This window comes from Chlorocebus sabaeus, chromosome 7, assembly GCF_047675955.1.
Source record: "Chlorocebus sabaeus isolate Y175 chromosome 7, mChlSab1.0.hap1, whole genome shotgun sequence".
Taxonomy (NCBI): Eukaryota; Metazoa; Chordata; class Mammalia; order Primates; family Cercopithecidae; genus Chlorocebus; species Chlorocebus sabaeus.
In genome coordinates this window covers 69,138,413-69,164,397 of record NC_132910.1, presented here as the reverse complement: position 1 = coordinate 69,164,397, position 25,985 = coordinate 69,138,413, and the positions used below count along the sequence as shown (strand labels likewise).

Here is a 25,985-nt window from a genome sequence, read left to right as displayed (position 1 = left end):
GCAATATCTGTGACTCTTTGAGAGTCCTGTCTGTAACTCTACCAGTCATCTTGAAAAATAACAAAATTAGCACTGCAAGCACTCTGGAGTTCTTCTGAATGGCTAGACATAAAGTTTAATCTTTTGGATGATCCCTATGACTATTGTGAATTTAGCTTAATTAGCTGGTCAGCTCCTAAGATAACAAATGCTACAATAAGCTCCAATTGTGGCGAATTTCTGTAACTTAAAGAATATCATTCAATTTTCTTTGAAACATTAGACCATTGTGAATTTATTCCATTCATTGAATTTGTTCCTATTACTTCATCCAATAATTGAATTAAACCTGCTTTAAAATAGTATTAATTGAAGCTTACAAAAAATGTATTTATATATTCAATTTCTACTGAGAAAAAGAAAACCTACTCCTACATCTACTTTAAATTACATTTGACATCCTATTCATGAATGATAATATCACAAATGTTAAGTTTTAAAACATCACTTTGGTAGTATTATGGAGGATAAAGTGGAAGACAATCAGAATGTAGTGATTAGCAGGCAATTTCTATCACACAAGAAAGAAGTATTAGAATTCCGGAAAGAGGACTTGTTGAAGTGATTGACAAGAAAGGGAGATAGGTGTGGAAATGTTAAGAAAGCAGAAGGGCCAAATTAGACCTGGCATGAAAGAAACATGACATACACAATGATTTTCTGATATTTGGTGTGAAAGACCAGATGAATTCTTGTGCCCCAAATGAGATTTAAGATAAAAAGTATCTATTTTGAGTTAAAGCTGTACACTTAGAAAATACATGTGTGTCTAAGTAAATGCTTCATTAAAGAAAAATCAGTGTTTTCTTCTTTTTTACTAGAAAATGAAATGCAGATGTAGAAATGCACAAATATGTATAGCTCAATGAGATATTTTAGGGTGAACAACTTTGTAACTACCACTCTAGTCGATAAATAAAAATTTGCCAGCTACCCAGAGTTCTCTCCATAACTCCTATACTGTTTCCAACCTTCTCTCTCCTCCCAAAAATAATAACTGTTCTGACTATTTTAGTTATCACTACCCTACATTTCTTTATAATGTTACATCCAAGTAAGGATACCTAGGTAACATAATTTAGTAGTACTAAAATTTTGCTATTTTTAAGCTTTTATAGTCTGCTGAAAAACACTGCGTATTTGACCTGTAGAGAATATCTCATAATCTGAATTTTATAGGTGGAAAAATCATGTCTACATTATCTCTTTTTTGTGATATTATCAGAAGTGGTTCTAATGCATCAATTCGTTAATTCACTGGGGAATTTCCTCTATTATTTCTATTAATTTATTAATTGAATAGCTTATATTCCTCGATTATTTCTCTTATTTTAGTAATTGAATACTTTTATGAAGAGACACATCTCCTCATCTTGCACTTGGTTAACCAATGGAAAATTCAAATTGGAAAGGCGTGATAAATGCTTGACTCTGTCCTGCTGTATGTCCATATTCAAGAGAATTAATTGGTTGCCTATTATCCTTCAACATTAACCAATTAGTTTTTAAGTGTTTTATTATGAAATATTTTGCTTATCACTAGCCACTAAAAGCTTCTAGAAATTGGCTTTTGAATCATTTTGACACGATTATAACGACCTTGGATGGATTCCTTGATGTCTGATATGGAGACAGACATACTAGTTTCATTTTCCATATTCCCTGCTCCAGTCCTGAAATCAGCCATATCCCCATACAGCCTCACTTTCTTTTAGTGATAAGTGATCATTTAAGACTATAATCTGGGAGTTAAGTGTGCTCATTTCAGCTGGATTGTATTAGCGTCCCAATAGCATGATTGATATTGATAATTCCAATACAAATGCAGGTTTCGAGTTTTCCTTTTTTTTTTTTTTTTTTTTTTGCTTAACCTTTTCTACATTCCATCTATATTTCTCCAACCCTAAAAACCCTTATTCTCGAGATCACAAATGATGATAATTACTCACTTGTTTTATACAGCATTAGACACACAATAATCTTGGAATAATAATATGAATAGTCCACTGCTAATATAATTAATAAGAACAGTCAAAAGAATTTTTTGATAAAAGATCTCCTCCTTTATTCCACCATTTTAAAATATCAGAGCACACAGCTTTTCCAACAATATTCTTTCCTTGACAACCTTCATTTTGTTTAATATCTATAAACATCCATAAGTTTAGTGCTCACCGCTCACCCTTATAGTGATGTTTTCTATTCATCTTAGTTGTCTGAAGTTCATCCTTTAGTAAATTCCCTATGAAGAACTCAAGGGAACAATACTTTTTAAGTTCTTTCATATTGATAATAGTTATAACTCAGTTTTGCTGAGTTTAAAATATTTGTTTCATTGTATATCTTGAATATACTATATCTTTCATTTACTTCTGTTTTCTTTGAGGTTAAATGTCATTGTCAAAGAGATTAATGATAAACTAGTTCTTTCTCCTTGATTAATGAATTAACCTAATATCAAAAAGTTTTCCTTTTTCTTTGAAGCCACATATTTTTTGGCATTGGTCATTTTGGGACCATATTCTTATGTATGTGAAGTGATATATTCTTTGTTGTTGTTGTTGTCGAGACAGAGTTTAACTCTTTTTTGCCCAGGATGGAGTGCAATGGCGCGATCTCAGCTAACTGCAACCTCCACCTCCCGGGTCCAAGCGATTCTCCTACCTCAGCCTCCCGAGTAGCTGGGATTACAGGCACACCACACCCAGCTGATTTTGTATTTTTAGTAGAGAAGAGGTTTCACCATGTTAGCCAGGCTGGTTTCGAACTCCTGATCTCAGGTGATCCTCCCACCTCGGCCTCCCAAAGTGCTGGGATCACAGGCATGAGCCACTGTGCGCAGCCGATATGCTCTTTTAATACGTAATTTAAAACGCTTCTTTATATTAGGAAGTTTTTCTGAATTGAAATTTTTAGTGCTGTTTACTTTTTTCCTCTTCCACCCTTTGGGTTGTTATTGTCTATTGAAAATTCTTCCTTTGCCTATCTTCAATAGTTGTCACTTTCTAATGTTTTTTCACCTCTTCTTTCATTTACTTCTGATTTTTAAAAAGGTTTCACTTTTTCACCTTTTATTTATGTTAAGATGTTACCTATTTTATGTTTCTCTAATTTATTCTTTATTTCTGAAAAGTTGGATTTTTAAAAATTTCTCTTTCCTGAGTTCTCTTAATATACTTCTCAGGTTTTCTTTCATGTCATTCTTGAAAGCTTTTTTAAATCTCTTAAGTCATTTTAATTTTACTTTAGGTCATTTTGAATGACCTATAGTATTTTATAGTTTGTCTATACAGTATCTTTTTGTTATACTTTCATATAAAAACCTTGTATGGAATTTGACCTCAATATTTTTATTTCTTATTTTGATGTAAAACTATTTTTGCTTCTAAACATTTGGAAGGTGGTCTGTTTCTAGGAGATTTTCTAAATTTCACTCAATTTCTTTTTTTGTTTTCATGTAATGTCAACACTGTAGTAGCTTGCTTTCTGATTTCCTGATTTTGGTTCTTTCTCCTCTTTTCTCTGAAACCTCACTTAACCTTTATCTCTATTGTAATTGTTTTACTTAATTTTTATTTCAAGTAGGTAGTTTCTCTTATGCCTAGGAAACCTAACACGCTTGCTCTGAGATTTTCCAGGGGCCAAACTGCACCACCTTTTTCATGTTATCTTACTGTGGACTTCTCAACTCACTTCATACTGGATTTGGCAAAAGCACCCTCAGTTCTGCTGCTGTCTTCAAATTGGAATGCTGTGAAAAGACACCTTGTTGCTTTTTCTGCTTTGTCCTGCAGAAAGGCTGCTGTCATGTGGCTCTTGTGGTGGTTGATGGTTGGTTCTCAGTCATTTGTATTTTGAAGTTTGTAGGAATACCTTGCCTTCTCAATTTGCTGTAAATGTTGCTTATAAGTTTCGGACATATGATCTAGTTGTTTTGTGTGCTTTACTATCCAGCTGCTCTCTGTGTGTTTATGAGACTCAAAAACTATGTTGCCATAGCCATCCTCCCATAGTGTCCTCCCTCCCTTTCCTTTTTGATTGCATGAAACAGTGGGGAAAGGAACTGAGTCTGGGAACTGGGGTTATCTGGGTTCAAATTCCATCTCTGCTACTTATATTATATTCAGTGTTACCTTGGCACACTTCTCAACACTAGAATTGTGATTAGAATATAATTTATTGTTAATAAGATTAAATGAATTAATATTACTAAAGCACTTATAATTATGCCTGGTACATGGCGAGTGCAATAAATGTGTTTGTTAAATAAATTAAACTGAGGTTTGATATATATGAGTCATTTAAAATTCAATTAGTATACCATTCAAAAGCATAGGAAAATACCATCAATAATATTCTTGTATTATCTTGCTCAAAAAATTATAAATCATATTCTAATTGGTTAGATACGTAAAGTTGTTTTGTATAATGAAAAGACCACTGAGTCAATGAATGGTCAGGTAAATAAACTTACTAATAATTAAACACAACAGTGTAAGATGGTATAATCAATTTAAAACAATAAATTTTAATATAACATTAAATATTAGCATAATGTTTAGCATAAACATTAGCATAATGTTATTGCAACAAAGACCTAATTTGATTACTTATGTTTTGGAGTATTAATCACGGAAATAATTGTCAGTGTTCCTGATGTTAATTAGATATTGACTTCAAGATAAGACAATGAACTTTCAAGATATCTTCTGTCTTCATGATTCAAGATGTCACATTTCAATGGCTCCTTGACAATTTCATCTTTAATATTCACTGTGCTGAAAACAATCAACAGTTGCCTATTTTCAATGACCCACAGCAAATGGATGTAATTTGAAATAGGAACGGTTTAGGTTTGATGAAAGGAAGAACTTCATGAATGTGAAATAACTTTATGAATGTGAAAGAACTTTATGAATGTGAAAATTTGGAAATGAGAATGTAGAATTCTTTTTCATAGGTATTTAAAGAATAGGATTGTTATTCTAGTATATATTGGTATGGTTCTTTTACACTGATCATTTATTAGGAAAGAATAGTAATATTAATAACAATGATATTAGGGAACAATTATTTGTTGATAAAATAATATGATTAAAGGTAATAATAATTATAATACACAAAGGCTAAATGATTATGAAGAACTAGGGGAAAACAAATATTATATAAAAACCTATAGGAGACAGTCAATGTAACACTTGAGAAAAAAGATATAAAACATTTTTTTAGAGGGACTAGATTTATAAATATTCAAGTTTAGAGAAAAGAGAACAAACCAGTTACATTAACAAGGAGCATAAATGCCTTGTTAGAGAAAGCATAGTGAATCAATCAGAGTTAGTATCCAGGCTAATATGTTGTCTTTTGATTGGTTTCTGTATTATTGGCCTATCAAGGTTAATTTTGTGTGTGTTTCGACTTTCCACAGTTTGTCTTTTCATCCATAGCAGAGCTCAAAATGAGCACAGCTTCCCCACAGAGTGAGTGCTATGAGCAATGTAGCAGTTCATCTGCTTCAAGATCTTCTTCCCACTACCACGTGTGTTACTCGACATGAGGCCAAGAGTGTGGGCTATTTTCACTGTGAAAAGACAGCAATGAAATCTGAAATATTAGCATGTGGTATGAATATAAGTCACTCTTCACTGTGGTTGCATCCAGGTCTCCTCTGCATGATGTGCCTTTTTCAAGCTCAGAAGAAATGGGTCATTTTTTTTTCTTCCTTTAAATCCCTTTCCTGGATTAAATTTTTCAAAAGCAAAATCTGTTTAAGGCCAAAGTAAACCTACTAACTTCTGTTGCTTGGCATTCCAAAACATGGCCCATGGCATGGATAATAAAGAGTAATTAGAGTATGTATTAATAAAACAGAGCCATGAAAATTGGCATTATTTCAATTTACAAAATTGCTACTTTCAAATATTTATCCTGAGTTTGCCATGATGTTCAAAGGAATGGGATACTGCAGTACCAGGCTATATCTATGAGCTCTAATTTTGTATTTTTACAATCTACTTGCTACCAACTGGTGATATGATTGTGTGCTTCTAACAAATAATATTGATAAAATTGTGACATGAAAGCTTTTCCTACATGAAGATTATATGTTTGAGCAAATAATAAAAATTTGAATCAATCATTTACCAGATGTCAAAATATTTTTCAACATCAATATTTTGAAACATTCCTCATTTTTTAGATGTTGTTGGACACTTTATATTTGTTATCAGTGGTTTATTTTAGTTTTATTTTGCATGTGACTTAATTGAATAAATTACAATGGAAACAAAGGCATTTGTTACTGTCTTTGCAAAGTCAGTCTGATTTCATTTTTTGTTATTCATTATTAGTATTAGTTATTATTTCTCAGTTCCTGGTTAGAATATTAACTGAGAAGATTTGCTGCTAATATTATGGCAATTGATTTTTAAAAATGTTTCCTTTGTTAAAAAATGTAGCATTCATATTCTTTTCCTTGTTGTCATTTAATTTCCATTGTTTGAACAGATGAATGTTACATCTTTTATTAGGCACTATAAAGTAAATAATACTTTTGTTTTCTATTGAAGATAATTATTCAATTGTTTCCTATCCTTTTCTTTTTCACAATGAATTGTCTCAATGGTAACTTGTCGTATCACTTTTTAAAACAAGCTTTAGCAAAAAATAGAGAATATATTACAAAATTGTTTGGTTAAGAGAATATACACGTTATTATATGAGTCTCTATATACACTTAAATATACAATACACATATACAATATACAAATTCACACATAATTTCAAAGAGAAAATAGTCATATCTTTTATAGCAAGTTTCAGTCTATATAGTCTTAAATAATAATAAACCAAAAGGTATCACGAACTTAAGGTATTAGGTATTTAAAATTCTTTACTGCATCAAAATAACTTTAGAAATATTTTGGTATAAAACTGAGGTATACAGGATAAGAAATTAGTGGATAGGGAATTGGTTAATATAATTTATTAGTGCCTTGAAATAGATAAAAATTACATATAACTTTTAAACAAAATTTTAAAGAAGGTAAAGATATTTTGTGATTCTCTAATACCAGCATCCACTTACTCTTGCCCCTATCCTTTGTGGTATAACTTTTGGTATTTGTTTTTTGATAATTTCTTTTTCCTCTGGGCAATTGATCAGGCCTCACTTCATCTGAACTACCCTTCCTGTTTCAGGGCAGAGATCAAATCTTCCTAGACAATGATCCAGTAAGTGAGAATTTCAAGTCAGTTCTTCCATTCCAGTTCACCTACCTGGATACTAAGATAACCACTTACCATTCAAAGTTAATTAACATCTTTGGTTTTTCCCTTTATTAAAATTGTATGTACTATAATGACTGTGGGTAACATAAGTCAACATTCTTGGTGACTCATGCTGTTAAGACCAGTGCTACTAGTTTTACATACTGTATTTCGCAGGATCCTTTCAAATGCAAGTTTGAAATTAACTTAGGCAATAAGAAAGGAAATTTATTGCTTTCTGAATATTGGAGTCCACATATGGATTCAGGCACATCTGAATTCAGTGGTTCAAATCATGATATTGTTACTACCTTTTAATTTTCATTATTTTTGTTGGATTTTATTCCTCCAAAAGTCTTTTTCTGTATGGTGAAGAAATCAGATGTCAATAGCCACAGATTCAGATCCTCTCTGGGGCTACACATAAATATATGTAAACATATATGTATGCAAATAAGTATATATGAATATTTATAAATAATTATAAATATAAGTACAATTACACATATAAGCATAAATACATAACTACCTGTTTTAACTCTTTTAATATGCATAACAACCCAGTGAGACAGGTACTATATTTTTTTAATATCAATTTTAGATATGAGAAAACTGGAATTCAAAGAAGTTTAAGTAATTTTTTCAAGGCCATAGGCAATTTAATGAGATTACCCATCTCCATAGTGGCGGACCCAGTATCCCAACCTAAGGAGTCTGACATGAAAACCAATGCTCTACATAGGATAGAGATGGTCTGTGATTGCTCAGCATTATTTATGATTATTTATGTCTCTACGCCTGAATTGATCACTGTATGCCCTGAAATGGAGCAATAAGTTACCAGAAAAGACCCATGGCAGATACACAAAAACAGCAGGTGCTGTGAAGTCACTCATCAAGTTTTTACCTCCTCAGTGTCCAGTGGCATCTCCTAGGTTACCATGAGTCAGGAAGTGAGTGGAGCACTGCTGGGCTCACTGTCCCACTATATCTAGGTGATAAATGAGTAAAGTGTGCTTTCTCCAAAGCAAAATGGTTTTCTTTTCACAATAAAACGAGCCTCTGAATATTGTGGTGACCAAAAATAATATTTATTACTTTAAGCTGTTAAACACTCACATACCTGTGGTGATTTTTAAATATGTCCGCACATTCTTTGACATTACTCTTTTCAAAAGATTTTTCTCACCTAAATCATGGACTTAGTGACTAACATACGATGACAAGAATGTGGTGAAAATGAAAGTATATATGACTTTTGGATGAAGTTATACCAGACATTACAGTTTCTTCCTCACATACGCTCTCCTGGATCACATGTTTTGTGGGAAGAACAGCCAAGCTGTAAGAACACTCAAGTAACCTTATAGAGAGGACTATGTGGCAAGGAACTGAGGCCTCCTGCCAACACTAATATGACTAGTTAGTTAACTTCTAAAGAGATTAAAGCAAGAAAAACTTTGTTTTACATCTCACCACACTCTTATAATTTTTGTTGTTCTTCGGTTCCTGTGTAGCTTTACATTTTTATATGGTATAATTTTCCTTCTGCCTCAGGAACTTCCCTTAACATTTGTTGTAGTTAAGTTCTGATGAAATGAAATCTTTACATTTATGTTGATTTAAAAAGGGTTTCTGGCCTGGCATGGTGGCTCACACCTGTAACGCCAGTACTTTGGTAGGCCAAGGTGTGCAGATCACGAGGTCAGGAGTTCACGACCGGCCTGGAGAACATGGCAAAACCCTGTCTCTATGAAAAATACGAAAATTAGCCAGGCATGGTAGTGCATGCCTGTAGACCCAGCTACATGGGAGGCTGAGGCATCAGAATTGCTTGAACCCAGGAGGCAGAAGTTGCAGAGAGCTGAGATCATGCCACTGCACTCCAGCTTGGGTGACAAAGTGAGACTCTGTCTCAAAAATAAATAAATAAAATAAAGAAATAAATAAGGCTTTCTTTTGCTTTCATTGTTGAAAGATAGGCATTTTTAATTGTTATCCTGACTGTTGTTTGTTGAGCTTATAGGAGTTGTGGGCTTATATTCTTCATCAAATTTGGGAAATTTTCAGCTATTAAGTCTTAAATATTTTCTTTTTACTACTCTCACCCCTTCACCCACGCCGTTCTGGGACTATAGTTACATAAACACTAGACCAGCATTTTACCACATATTATGTTCATTTTTTTTTATATGGTTCAATTTGAATATTTTGATTGTTTTATCTTCGAATTCAGTGATCATTTTTTTCTGCACTGCCTAATCTGTTGCTAATCCCATCTTGCATATTTTTCATTTATTACATTCTTAGTCCATATCTAGTTCTATTTGGGGTCTCTCTTTTTAAAAATATCTCATTTACCACTTCCTCATGCTTATGTATTCCTCTACACTCTCAATCATAAAGAGGAGCATATTTATGTTATAAGTTTTAGATCGCTGTCTTCAAATTTTCTCCATGTATTTCTGGCTCTGTTTCTATGAATTGATTTGTCTCCTAGTTATAGATATATTTATTGTTTTTTGCATGCTTGGTAATCTTTTTTTGTTGTTGGACATCGTGAATTTTATGTTGTTGCTTGCAGCATTTTGTTGGTAATAACGATAAAATATTTTTTGATATACATATTAGAATATATATATATGAAAAGATATATATCAAGAAAGAAATTCAAAAATTAGATCCATACTATGCATATGGTCAATTGATTTATGACAAGACCATAAGGCAATTTAATGAGAAAGGATAGTCTTCAAAAAAATTTACTGGAACAGGAGGATAACCTTATGGAAATAACAAATATCAACCTTATTTCAAATTGATATACACAAATTAACTCAAAATAAATCATTTGCCTGAATATGAAGGGTAATGCTGTAAAACTCCTGGAAGGAAATGTAAGAAAGTATCTGTGTGGGCTGGACCTGGACTTTCTCAAAAATAAAATATTTCTCTCTTTGACAGATACCACTAACAAAATATAAAAGCAAGCCACAGATTAGAACAAATACTAACAACATGTATGTAGACAACTAGATTTTATTCAGAGTATATACAAAACTTTTACAACTTAAAAATAAGACAAATCCAATAAAATGAGCAAAGGATTTGAAAATACACTTTATAAAGAGAGTTAATAATGACTAAGATGCTCAAATTATTAATGATCATGGGAATTCAAAATAAACCACAATTAGATGCATATATAGTGAAGTGGCAAAAATTTAAAAGAGTGATAAAATCAGAGGTAGCAAAAATGTAGAAATTTAAAAACCTGTTACATTATGAATGGTGATATAAATAGCACAACCATGAGAAATAGTTTAACAGTTTCTAATAAAAGTAAATATATACTTGCCATATAACCCACCTATTCTACTCAAAGGCATTTACCCCTATAAAATAAAAATATGCCTATACAAGCATTTGTTTACAAATGTTCACAGCAGGTTTTTTTTTGTTTTTTTTTGTTTTTTTGGTTTTTTTTTTCCCAATATCAAAACCGGGAGCAACACAAATGCTCATCAGCTGGTAAATAGCTACAGCTATTGTGATATATCCGTACAATGAAATACCTCACAGCAATAAAATGGAATAAACTACTGATACATAGGTCATCTATGATGATGAATCTTAAAATCATGTTACACTGAAGTTGAAGAATCAGATAAAAAGAATGTATGTTGTATAACTTTATGTAAGATTGTAGAAAATGAAAATTGATCTCGAGTGAAAAAGTAGTTCATGTTTTTCTGGGAAGGGGTGGCATGATAAATGGAAAGCCAGGGTGAACAAGGAGCTTCTTAGAGGAGATTTCTGTGCCTCAAATTTGGTGGTGATTTTAAAGGAATATATGTCTGTTGCATTTGTCAAAGTTTAACGTTTAAGTGTATGGAATTTATTATACAAAATTTATTCCTCATTATATTTGTTTAAAAAGAGATACATGTGTGTAATAAATCAACAAGACTATGAACAATAGAAGATTATAAGAATAGCAGTGAGAAAAACAAAGAAAGGGAGAAAACTACTTTGTCCTGATCGGCTATCAAAAATTATTTTTGGAAATGGAAAAAATTCTAATTTATGCATCCTATAGATTTGCAGATTTACACAGGGATCTTCCATTGTCAATAATTTATAGGTATCTTTTTCTTTAACATCAGCTTAGATATTAATTTTCTTTTTTCAACAAAGTAATAAAACAATTTGAAAAATTTCTAACCTTTGTTCAAAGTGTTCAAGGTGCCAACATGGTAATAGGGAACTGCAGTTAGTTCATGGTAGATGATTATATTTTGTTGGCCTAGCCTAATCATTCTGCAGCTTATATGGAAAGAAATAAATTTGCAGCATAGATAAAACTGTGAACCTAGCAGAGAACATAGTATATCCAGTTCATAAATTTGTGTACACATAAGACAATATTAAAGTTGTAAAATACTATAGTAGATCCACCTTTTCTTATATTATGACATATTTACAAATGGTAAATTTTTCTAGATATGCACTGTGACTAAATTACAGTCTGCTTTTGCTCCACTGCCTAGAGGAAAAGATGCATCTAATTTATCTTGGTTTAGATTGTACCAGTGAAATATGTTAACTTAATTTTTTTTCTGTGAATTTCATTCTCTACGAACACCAAAGCAAATATGGAAAATTGATTTTCACCAGGATGGAATGCATAGTCTGAAAACTTGGAAATGATATGAAGTACAAAACTGAGTATTTTAGGAAAATCTTTGCAGAGATGTCACGTTTTCCATATGTCAGTAAATAAGATTTAGAAAAAAATCATGTAAATTCATATAAATACTACAACATACTGTTGTAGTATTGAAATTGCTACAACAGGAAATCACAAATACATAATTATAGCTATAACTCTCTTCTTATCTACTGAGGCTTATGGTGGCATGCACATTTAGCCACTCCATTAAATTGCAAGTTGGATACAGATTAGCCCCATATGGAATGGGAGTTTATGGGAAAAGAACATACTTGGTTTAGGAGAGGATATCTGTATGACTCCCTACAAAGCAGTGATTTGTAGAATTTTACAAAGGAGCTCAGAAGTTTGCTTGTTCAAAATTTCACTATTGTCTCACTCTCTGCATTTCTAGAATGTTTTCTACATGACACATGTTAATTCATCATCTGAATTAACACTCCTTGTTGGAGAGTTTATGCAGCTAATATTTATTGAGTGTCTTCCTTGAACCAGATAATAAAAATTTTTACATTCATTAACACTGATAGAGCTCTCACAGCAAAGTACTTTACAACATAGTAACTCATGTATTCCTCAAAACACCCTGTAAAGTAGGTGGTATTAAAACCATTTCACACATGATGAAACCACTACTAATTGGGAGGGTGGGGATTGAAGGTGAGGTGATACGTTTTCAGTGACTTTGTTTTTCCACTCTGCTTCCTCATAGTAGGCAATCCGCTTTATACATGTGTCTTTATTTTTTATTTTTATATTTTCTAAATTGAAAAACAAAAATTGTATAGATGCAATGTAATGTTTTGTCATATGTATATATTGTGGAATAATTAAATCAAGCTAATTAACATATTTATTATCCCATGTACATTTTTGTGTGTGTGTTGAGAACATTTAATACCTACTCTTAGCAATCTTCAATTATATAATGTGTCATTGTTAACTATGAGTGCCCTGCTGTATAGTAGACTCCAAAAACTTATTTCTTTAACTGAAACTTTGCATCATTTGAATGACATCTCCCCATTTTGAGCCCCCACCAGCCCTTGATAACCACCATTCTACTCTCTGCATTTCATTTTACATATCATATATTGTTGAATACTGACCATAATATTACATTTTCCAGAGAGTACTGTAATCCAATGAACAGAACACATGACAGAAAAAGAATGTCAGCCTTTGAGATATAGGTCTCCCCCTTGTTGTGTGATATTATGCAAATTAATCCTAATCTTAATCTCTCTTAGCTTATTTTCCTTATATGGAACATGAGGGGCCTGGGTGCGGTGGCTCAAGCCTGTAATCCCAGTACTTTGGGAGGCTGAGGCAGGCAGATCACGAAGTCAGGAGATCGAGACCATCCTGACTAACACAGTGAAACCCCGCCTCTACTACATCGTGCCACTGCACTCTAGCCTGGGTGACAGAGAGAGACTCCATCTCAAAAAAAAAAAAAAAAAAAAAAGAGCATGAGGACAATCACTGCTTTGTCTCCCCTTGGGAAAAGTAAGAAAGGTTAAAGAAAATTGATGTTAAAATGCATTTGAACTCTAAGGGCTATATGAATTTAATATTGTTATTTTTTTCATAAGTTTGCCATGCCAATAACTATAAATATTCAAATGTTTTTCTACAAAGAAATATTACCTGAGTGCAAAGTTGAAGCTTCAATACTTCTTTATAAGGATTAAGATCTTTGGAGCTGTCAAAGTTTCCTGCTTAAGCCTTCATCTACTTCTTTATACTTTAGATTGAAAAAAGAGGTTTATTACTAAATATAATATTCCAGATAAGACATGACAAATACAGCATATTATTGATTTGTTTCAAGTATCATGTTATATCTTGTACATATCAGTTGTGCTAAATACATGATTCTATTAATAAAGACTAAAATTCTTAAAATTGTAGGAATCTTATATCAGGAATAATAGATTTTAAACTTGTTGCCACTGGAAAAAATAAAGTTTTCTTTAAAATGAACTACTGATATTAAACTAGGCACAGTTTTACACCACTCACAGATAATTGTTTGAGTGGTAGCCAAATGTCATTTTGGGAAGGATGTGTGCAAATTCTAAATTTCATTTTAGAATTAATTAATTAATTTGCCAGAGGTCTATTTGACTCCAGCAATGTGCATTGCAGAAATCTAAATAATCCCAAAGAGTCTTTGCATCAACAACAAGTAGAATGACTGCTTCTTATATCGTCTTTCTCCTCCCTAATAGAAGCAATGATGCTGCCTTGCAAGCAGTGAACTGTGAAGAGCAGTAAAACACCTTAATTTTATAGCTCTGTCCTTTGTGTACTCTTCCATGTATAATATTTGAACGAGATAGAGTCAAGGGACTAAGAGAAGAGGTACATTCCATTTCTTTTAAGGATAGCAATAAAAATCTCACTGCATTTTAAATGTCTTATCTACAAAGACTGTACTTATTGATAAACCATTTACTTTCCCCTCCTTCTGAAATAATCAGCTATGTTCTCTTTTATATTTTCTTGTTTGCAGATCTACTGGGAGAATGTTTATTACATCATCATATATCTATCTGAATTAGAAAAAAAATCTCCAAAGTGTACAGTCAAGTTTTGAAGAATCACTACCCAATGTATAAAATTACTTTAACCAAACCAAATTATCTGTGATGTTTTAATAACAGTAACACTTCACTTCATCTTTTATGCTATTAAAGATGGGGTTCACATGTTAAGAAGAGGGTACCTGAAGTGGAGGCTAAGTTGTGATTTGGCTGCAAATGATAAGGAAAAGTCTCAGGTGAGTTATTAAGGTTTCTTCCCTTGAAAAAGGTAGTAATACAGAAATTGATACATTATTACTAAAACAATAAAATTGTGCACACAGTTAAAATATGTGAAGTCATATATCAACTTAAAATAGCTACTATTTTTGCTATCGATTGGGTAATAATATTTACATTACATATTAACTGAAATAATCAGAAAGAAATAAAACTGAAAAAATACAGTCAGATAGGAAAAAAATAGTTTGAAATATGACAGTATGTTTAATAGTATAATTAAAAAGACTAATCCTTTTTTTAAAAATAAAACTATGATGTTCTTGTTAAAATTAAAATAAAATTCACTTTCATGTATATGGCATTCAGAACAATAGCCTTCCTCCCCAAAAGATCCATGACTCTATTCTCAGAATTTGGGATGATGTAATGTTAAGTGGCAAAAGGAATTTTGCAGATATGAATAAATTAAGCATTTTGAGATGGGGGGGTTATATGCTAGATGATCTTGATAGTTCCAAAGTTATTACAAGAGTTCTTACAAGGGGAAGAGAAAGGCAGGAGAGTGAGAGGAAGTGTGGAAGTAGAGGCTGGGGTGATGCAACTGCTAATAAGAAAACTAGAATAAAGTCAAGGAACAGCTTTCTCCTAGAGTCTTCAGAAGGAACCAACCCTACTGACACTTTGATCATAGTCCTGTAAGACACATTTTGGAATTCTGAACTCCAGAGCTACAAAAGAATAAATGTGTGTTGTATTAAGCCACTACGTTTGTGGTAATTTGTTATAGCAGCAATAAAAAAAAAAAAAAAAACCTAGTATAATGCAAGAGGAGAGTGTAATTTTAGTTCTAGGCTATAAATTCATTGAATACTAAAATGATCTCAACATTAATTCTTGTATGAATCATGAATATACTAACTTTAAACACTTACTGAAAGCCAATGCCTCTATATTAGGGATTCAGCTATGAGTTTTAGATTTCTTAGAATTATATAAAGTGTTCCATTAAAATTCTTTATTTTTGGAAAAATGTGACAATATGGCTGGCTTAGAAGCAGCCAGTGTGTACAACTCTCATGGAGAGGAAACAGACCTTCAAGTGGATTGTTCAGGAGGCCATGCTGGGATTCATCAAGGAAGCAGGAGAGACCCATGGAGCACAGACAGGAGCAAGGCAGGACAGCTGCCCACCCAGGATTGGCGTGGAGCCAGAGAAGGCTCCCTACTGTGGGGAAAGGTAAGTGAGTGAGAGCCCCTGGAAATCTACACTTTTGCCACAGACCTTTGCAATTCTGAACATATGAGATCCTCCTTGATGCCCTTGGCCTCTAGACTGACATAGAGATCTGCCTGAAGCTTAGGCAAACCCACTGCTCAAGCCCCAACGGGGTCCCATGGTTCTTGGATCCCTGAGCACCTCAGCAGCTGCTATGGTAGCCCTGCCAACAAGAGAGACCAGGCTCTCTCCTGGGCCCCTAGTATGGAGGCTGCATTCATGGTGCTGAGGAGTAGATGGACTAAATGCCCCACCTCTGCTGCACCCCACCAGGAAACACCCACTGGCCTGGGACCCCAGTGCAGCTACTCCACGCCTGCCTAAGCACTCCGGCTGGTGGCAGTTCTGAGTTTCTCTGGCATGGTGCTCCCAAAGGTAACTGACAGGTCTGCTTCATTGCTGCTGCCATGGTCCCTACAACTACTGCCTGCAGTCTGGGAAGAGAGCAAAGAGGCTGAGAATTGTCACAGGTCTCCAGCATACTGCAGCTGCCATACAGAAAGGTGGCCAGACTGTTTGCCACATGAGTCCTGAGTCCCTGCCCCTGCTTCTCTTCACCAGGCAAGGCCTCCTAGCTTGGGCCCTGAGTGCAGCTGGGTGGAGCTCCCAGAGACAACTAACAGCCACTCTGCCATTGCCACAGCTGCATTATAGGCTCTGGCTCCTCTAAGTCTAGGGAAGGAACAAAGAGACTGATTGCTTTGCTTGTACCTCCAGCACACTCAAGCCACCCTAAGGAGAGAAGACCAGACTGTGTTCCCTGTGAGCCCTTGTGCCCCCACACTTCACCAGGCAGATCCCCCTGGCTTGAGCCCGTAGTACAGCCTCTGCACTCTTGGTTGATACTCCAATCAGCCATGGTTCCGTGTTTCTCTAGGCTGGAGACCCCAGAGGCAACTGACAAATTCTCTGACATTGCTTCCACAGTGGTCATTACTCCTGCTGTCCCCAAGCTGGGGAGGAGGGGGACAAAAAGTCTGAGCTATCCCCAAGGCTGTGGTGGTAGCTTGGAATTGCCAAGCTGAGGTTTATGAACAGTGCTTAAGCAGAAGAGAAGCCGTACTGTAAGAGCACTGGGAAAGCTGAGTCTCAGGATTGTGCAGTCTGCCATGGGAGTGGGGCATGCCTTCCTCTCAGGGCTGGCCCAGAAAATGCCTCTGCCTGAGGAAGAGATGTGGGTCAAATACTTGACGAAATAAATGAAGGTACAATGCCAGTGATTGGAGGGGGCTCCCCCATTGCCCAGGAGCTGACTTGGTGAGGGTATCACCTCTCTCCCCACTGCACTACAGAGCATGAATGCAAATGCCAGGAAATAAAAAGGAGCCACATGGCTGAGTAAAAACTTATCTACTGGCCATGACTCTTAAGCATCATCTACCGGATTGCAGTACAAGCTACCACAACAAAAATACACTGTTAATATCTCTCCCTATGAAGCCAAGGGCAAGAATTCAGCCATCAAGGCCCTGCAAAGTGCCTGGACCATCTGAAAACACGCAGAAACAAAGTCAATTGTCTATACTCAGCTAACATCTTACTTAAAGGAACACTAACCCTCCCATATGAGACAAAATCAGCCCAAGAACTCTGGAAATTCAAAAAGCCAAAGTGTCTTTATACCACCAAATGAGTCCACTAGCTCCCCAGTGATGGCTCTTGACCAGTCAGACAAGACTGAAATGACAGATATAGAATTCAGCATCTGAATGATGAGGAAGTTCAATGAGATTCAGGAGAAAGGCGAAACCCAATCCAAGGAATCCAGTAAAATAATCCAAGAGTTGAAAGACAAAATAGCCATTTTTAAAAAAGAATCAAAGTGAACTGGGGTTGAAAAGTTCACTACAAGAATTTGATAATACAATGGAAAGTATGAACAGCAGAATAGGCCAAGCTGAGGAAATAATTTCAGGGCTTGAACATTAGTCGTTTGAATCAACTAAGTCAGAAAGTAACAACAAAAAAAAGAGACTTAAGAAAAATGAACAAAAGCTTTGAGAAATATGGGACTATGTAAACAGATCAGATCTATGATTCATTGGCATTCTTGAGAGAAAAGGAGAAAGAATAAATAACTCAGAAAATATATTTTTGTGGATATAGTCCAGAAAAATTTCCCTAATCTTGCTAGAAATGTTGACATGCAAATTCAGGAAAAACAGAGAACCCCGGCTAGATCCTATGCAAGATGACCATACTGAAGGCACACAGTCATCAAATTCACCAAGGTCAACACAAAAGAGTAAATATTTTTGTTTTTGTTTAATTTCCAACTTTTAAGTTCGGGGGTACATGTGCAGGATGTGCAGTTTTGTTACACAGGTAAACATGTACCATGGTGGTTTGCTGCACGGGTCATCCCATCACCCAGATATTAAGCCCAGTATCCGTTAACTATTCATCCTGATCCTCTCCCTTCTCCCACCCCCTGCCCTCTGACAGGCCCCAGTGTGTGTGTTTTTCCCCCATGTGTCCATGTGTTCTCAACATTTAGCTCCCACTTATAAGTGAGAACATATAGTATTTGGTTTTCTGTTCCTGCATTAGTTTGCTAAGCATAATAACCTCCAGGTCCATTCATGTCCCTGGAAATGACCAACCTCGTTTCCTTTCATGGCTTCATAGTATTCCATGGAGGTATATGTACCACATTTTAAAATAATAAATCTTAAAAGCAGCTAGAGAGAAGGGTCAAGTCATGTACAGAGGGAATCCCATCATGCTAGCAGCAGACCTCTCAGCAGAAACATTAAAAACCAGAGAGTTTTGGAGCCTATTTTTATCTTCCTTAAGTAATTGGAAGTAAAAAAATTTCCAACCAAGAATTTTGTATCTCACCAAACCAAACTTAATAAGTGAAGAAGAAATAAAATTATTCTCAGACAAGAAAACACTTGTAGAATTTATTTTAAGACCAGCCTTATGATACACAGGTCCTTAGGACCTGCTAAACATGGAATTGAAAGAACAATACCGGCTACCACAGAAACACAATTAAGCACATATTCCACAAGCACTATAAAGCAATCACACAATCAAGTTTATATAAAAACCAGGTAGCAACATGAAGGGATCAAAATCTCACATTTCAATACAAACCCTGAATGACATGGGTTAAATGTCCCACTTTAAAGGCATAGAGTGTCAAGCTGGATAAAAAGACAAGACCCAACCATACACTGTCTTCAAGAGACCTTCCCATATGTAACAATGTCCACAGACAGGTTCAAAGTAAAGGGAAGGAGAAATATATACAATGAAAACAGAAAACAAAAGAGCAGGAATAGCTATTATATCAGGTAAAACAGATTTAAAACCAAAAAAAAATTAAGAAAGGCAAAGAAGGACATTACATAGTTATAAAGGGCACAATTCAACAAAAAGACTTACATATACATGTACTCAACATTAGAGTACTCAAAATCATAAAACAAGCTCTTCTTGGCCTATGAAACAACTTACACAACAACATAATAACAGCGGGAGACTTTGACATGCGCTGACAGCATTAGATGGATCATCAGGGCAGAGGTCTAGAAAAGAAACTCCAGACTTAAACTCTACACTTGACCAATTGGACTAATAGACATCTACAGAACACTCTACCCAACAATCACAGGATATACATTTTTCTCATTAGCACATGGAACATATTCTAAGGTCAATGACATGTTCAGTCATAATGCAAGCCTAAATTACAGAAAAATGAAATCATACTAAGAACACCCTTGGACCACAATGTATTCAAAATAAAAATCAATATGAAGATGATCTCTTAAAACTACACAAATATATGTTAATTAAAAACCTGCTCCTGAATAATTCCTGGATGAACATTGAAATTAAGGCAGAAATAAAAAAGAACTTTGAAATTAATGAAAATAGGGACACAACACACCAAATATTTGAGATGCAACTAAAACAGTGTTAAGAGGAAAGTTTGTAATGCTAAGTGCTTTCATAAAGAAGCTAGGAAGATCTCAAATTAACAATCTGACTTTGTGCTTAATGGAACTCGAAAAAACAAGAACAAACCAACCCCCAACAACCCCAAAACTAGCAGAAGAAAAGAAATAACTAAAATTAGAGAAGAACTAAATGAAATTGAGATGCAAAAGTCCATACAAAAGATCAATGAAATCAATGCTCGGTCTTTCAAAAAAACAAACAAAAGAAAAAGAAAACAAAAAGAAATAAACAAGATTGATAGACCACTATTAGCTAGGTTAGCAAAGAGAAAATAGAAAAATCCAAAATAAGTACAATCAAAAATGACAAAGATGGCATTGCAATCGATCCCACAGACATAGAAAAGATCCTCAGAGTGTAATATAAACAACTCTATGCATGAAAATAAGAAAATCTAGAGGAAATGAATAAATTTATGGAAGCATACAATCTCCTAAGATTAAAGTCAGGAAGATGTTGAACGCTGAATAGATGAATATCAAACTCTGAAATCAAATCAGCAATGAAAAAATACTTAGCAACTAGAAAAAATCCTGGAACACAATTCACAGCTGAATTCTACCAAACGTACAAAAGAGAATTGGTACCAATACTACTGAAACTGTTTCAAAAAATTGAATAGGAGAAGCTCCTCCCTAACTAATTCTAGGAAGCCAGCATCAGCCTAATACCAAAATCTTGCAGAAACTCAGTGAAAAAAATGAAACTTCAGGCCATATTCCCAATGAATATAGATAAAAAAAATCCTCAACAAAATACTAGAAACCAAATCCAGCAGTGTATCAAAAAGTTAATACACCTTGATCAAGTAGACCTCATTCCTGGCATGCAAGGCTGGTTCAACATACACAAATCAATGAATATGATTCACCACATAACGGAATCAAAAGCAAAAACCACATGCTTATCTCAATAGATGCAGAAAAAGCTTTCAATAAAATTCAACATCTCTTTGTGATAAATGCCCTACACAGACTAGACATAAAGCCATCTATGACAAACACACAGCCAACTTCATACTGAATGGACAAAAGCTGCAACCATTCCCCTTGAGAAGTGGAACAAGGCAAGGATGCCCACTCTCAGAACTGCTAATCAACATAGTACTGGAAGTCCTACCCAGAGCAATCAGGCTAGAGAAATAAATGAAAGGCATTCAAATAAGAAAAGAAGAAATCCAACTATCTCTATACACTGACAATAGAAATCAAAATATCTCTATACATTGAAAATATAATTATATACCTAAAAAATCCTAAAGACTCTGCCATAAGGCTCCTAGAACTGACAAACAACTTTAGTAAAGTTTTAGGATACAAAAGCAATGTGGGAAAATCAGTAGCATTTTTATACCCAAACAATGTCTAGGCTGAGAGTGAAATCAAGATTGAAATCCCACTTGCAATAGCAACAAAGAAAAAGAAATATCCAAGAATACAGCTAACCAAGGAGGTGAAAGATCTCTACAAGAACTACAAAACCCTACTGAAAGAAATCACAGATGACAAAAACAAATGAAGAAACATCGCATGCTCATGAATTGGAAGAATTAGTATTGTTAAAATGGCCATATTGCCCAAAGAAATTGACAGATTCATTGTGATTCCTATCAAATTACCAACATCATTCTTCACAGAATTAGAGCAAAAGTATTCTAAATTTCATATGGAACCAAAAGTGGGCCCAAGTAGCCAAAGCAATCCTAAGCAGAAAGAACAAAACTGGAAGCATCACACTTCCCAAATTCAAATTATATTATAAAGTTACACTAACCAAAACAGCATAGTATTGGTACAAAAACAGACATACAGACCAAAGGGACATGTTAGAGAAACCAGAAGCAAAGTCACACATCTGCAATCATCTGATCTTCAACAAAGTTAACAATAACAACCAATGAAGAAAGGATTCTCTGTTTAATAAATGATGCAGGAATAACTGGCTAACCATGTGTAGAAGACTGAACTGGACCCCTTCCTTTCCTCATATACAAAAATTAACTGAAGATGAACTAAATATTGAAGTGTAAGACCTGAAATTATAAAAATCCCAGAAAACCTAGGAAATACCCTTCTTGACATCAGCCTTGGCAAATCATTTTTGGCTAAGTCTGCAAAGAAGTTGTAACAATAGCAAATATTGACAAGTAAGAACTAATTAAATTAAAGAACTTCTGCCCAATAAAACAAACTACTAATAGGGTAAACATGCAACCTCCAGAATGGGAGAAAGTATTCACAGACTATGCATCTGACAAAGGAATAATATCCAGAATCTATTAGGAACTTAACCAAATCACCAAGCACAAAGCAAATAACCCCATTAAAAAGTGGGCAAAGAACAAACATAGGAAGAATGCTCATCATTACTAATCATTAGAGAAATGCAAATCAAAACTACAGTAAGATACTGTATCACACCAGTCAGCTATTATTAAAAAGTCAAAATAGCAGATACTAGTGAGGCTGAAGAGAAAAGGGAATGCTTATATGCTGTTAGTGGAAATGTACATTAGCAGTTTGGAGATTTCTCAAAGAACTTAAAACAGAGCTAACATTTGACCCAGCGATCCCATTATGGGGCATCTACCCAAAGAAAAATAGATTATTATAACAAAAAGATACATGCACTTGTATATTCAACACAGCACTATCACAATAGCAAAGATATGAAATCAAGCTACGTGCCCCTAAGTGGTGGATTGGTTAAAGAAACGTGGTACTTATACGCCATGGAATACTATGCAGCCATAGAAAATGAAATCATATCCTTTGTGGCAACTCAAATGGAGGTCATAATCCTATGTGACCTAACTCAGGAAAGCCAAATACCACATATTCTCACAAGCAGGAACTAAACCTTGAGCACACATGGACATAAACATAGGTATAATAGACACTGTGAACTACTAGTGTTGGGAGAGAAGGAGGAAAGTAAGAGTTGAAAAACTACCTATTGGGCATTTTGCTCACTATCTGAGTGCAATATACCCAGGTAACACATCTGTACATGTAACCCCTTTATTTAAAATAAAAAAAAATGCTTAATTACTAAATTAGATGTTAAGTTTGTATATAGCAGACCCTAATTCAACTTCTACAGTAATGGTGATGTTAATAGTGCTTCAGATGATCTAAACAACTGTGTTAAAAACCTTATGGTAAGAAATTTGTAGTCGTAATATAATGTCAAGAATTCTGTATATATAAATTCTTTCTTCTTTAGTAAGTATTTTTTTCATTAAACTATGGTGAGAAGCCAGAACATCCCAGGCATCATACCAATGAGTTTAAATTGTTGGAAATTTTTAATTAGAAGTGTATAACTCAGTGAGATTTTACCATATTTGCAAATATTTTACTTCATGTTATGTAGACTCATAGCTCTTAAACATTTTAAGTCTATTATTATATTCTAGTAATGCCAAGAAGCTTATGAGGCATTTAATAAACATCTTGAAATCCATTTACACTAGCATATTTCACTGAAACTGTTTCCAGTATAATAGAAGTTGATAGAATTGATTACATTGCTGCATGTAAATACCATTTCAAGTTGAAGTTAAACTGCATAAAGGTTGAAAAAACAAGTCTCTGGTCAAATTTTGCTCTTAAGGGTCATATGTTAAAATATAGTGTGCAAAATTTATTTTACAGGAAAGTGAATGTTAGCATATTATAGAACTACAGCTGATACATGTTTGTGTGCATAGTTAAAAATACATGACTATAAAACCTCTTGGATTATTGGAATATGCATCTGAAACATTTTCTTAGCAATAAATGTTGACATAGAAAATTTATGTTAACTTGATATCTTTTTTATTGATTTATTTTTAAAGTTTTTACAATGTAAGAAACATACAAATCTTCATAACCCTTTAGTGCTACGGTCTGAATGTTTGTGTCCCTCTGCAAATTTATACATTGACACCTAATTCCCAACATGATCGTATTAAGAGTGAGACCTTTGTGAAGTGATTAAGTTATGAAGACAGAGCTCCAGAGAGATACCTTGCCTCTTCTGCCATGTGAGGACACAGCAAGAAGGCACCACTTATGGAACAGAATGCACCTTCTTACCAGACACAAAATCTGTTGGCATCTTAATCTTGGACTTCACAGCCTCCAGAGCTGTGAGAAATAAATGTTTGTTGTTTATAAATTACCTAGTCTAAGATATTTTGTTACAGCAGCCCAAATGGACTAAGACATTGGGTGACCATGTTTATATTTTTAAATAAAATAATTGCCTTAAAATAACTGTATATAGGTTTTTTAGAAGAAAATATAATTATATAGAGAGTTTTTAGAAACAAAATTACTTTTGAGTCCAATTGTCCCCAAATCAAGTTTGTTGTTTATTTTGTTTACCTGCCATATTTGGATTTCAAAAAATGAGTAGATGGATGACACCTAAATGTAAGTATGTGTTGTTTTTGTTTTTGTTTTGTTACTTTACCAAGCAGAACCCAGAAAATTTTGTTATATCCTTTAATTTATTAAGTTGTCAGATTAAAGCCTATCTATATCATAAGTTATTTAATAGTATCTTTCTGATGCACAATTGAACTCATGGAGATAGAGAGTAGAATTACTGTTATCAGAGTCTGGGAAGCTTATTGGGGAGTAGTGGGGTAAGTGGGGATAATTAATGTGTACGAAAATATAGTTACAATGAATAAGACCCAGTATTTGATAGCAAACAGGATGACTACAGTCAACAATAATTTATTATATATTTTGAAATAATGAAAAGAGTGAAATTGGAATGTTCTTAACACAAAGAAATGACAAAATGCTTGCAATAATGAATACCCTCAATTACCCTGATGTGATTATTACACATAGTATTTCTGCATCAGAATATCACATGTACACCCATACATATATATATATTTTCACCTACTGTATACCCATAATAATTAAAAATGAAAAACTTAATATAAAATAAAAAATACAATAACATGGAATTTCATGGGTATGCACATTGAAAAGAAAATGGCCATTTACTGCTATATCTATGAAAACAAGTAACTCCCCAATTTCAGCTTTATTGCAGGTGTAGGGGCCAACTTAAGAACCTTAGGAAAGATGCATGATGCTGCATCTAACCATGTGTTAGGTATTGACATAGGGCCTCCCAGCTTGTATAGCAGATCCACACTGCAGGAGGAATATTAATTGCTATATATCATGTATTTTCCAATAAATACTTTTTCAATGATTTTATTTGTCATTTTCTCTGTAAAATTTCTAGGGGGAACAACACAAAGGCTACTCTTTGACAAGGTAAGAATTAAGGCTGAATGGAGCAATTTGAAATTATTAATAATTTAACTGTTTCAGCAACATTGAGTCAGAAAGTAACTAGATTATATGGTTTGGCTTTTTGTCCCAACCAAATCTCATCTTCAATTGTAATCCCACATGTCCAGGAGGGACCTGATGGGGAATGATTGAATCATGGGGGTGATTTTCGCCATGCTGTTTTTGTAATAGTGAGGAGTTCTCGTGAGATCTGATAGTTTGTAAGTGGCAGTTTTCCCTGCACTCGCCCCTCCCTCCTGCCACCCAGTGCAGAAGGTACTTGCTTTTCCCCCAACTTCTGCTATGATTGTAAGTTTCCTGAGTCCTCCCAACCATGGAGAACTGTGAGTAAACCTCCTTTCTTTATAAATTACCCAGTCTCAAGTAATATCTTTATAGAAGTGTGAAAACTGATTATTAGACCACATAAGAACTTCTGCCAGTCATGGTAGACATATTTATGAAATAACCTTCAAAAGTTTCTTAGACATTCTTTTAAATATTTCTTCAACAAATATTTATAAAACAGGTACTGTTTGAGGAGATGAAAATGCCATCTTCTCAATAAATATAAATAAGAAACCTGACCTTTAGGGGATTACCTTCTAAGAAGAGAA

At 34.2% G+C, this 25,985-nt stretch overlaps 1 long non-coding RNA gene across 1 annotated transcript in view; it reads right to left on the bottom strand.

Annotated features, from left to right (window-relative positions):
* LOC140712096 (uncharacterized) overlaps nt 1-25,985 on the bottom strand; it is a 244,577-nt gene that overhangs the window by 11,558 nt on the left and 207,034 nt on the right. Inside the window, exon 4 of the long non-coding RNA XR_012093546.1 lies at nt 13,691-13,787. This is a non-coding gene — a long non-coding RNA (uncharacterized lncRNA). The remainder of the gene's footprint in view (nt 1-13,690; nt 13,788-25,985) is intronic.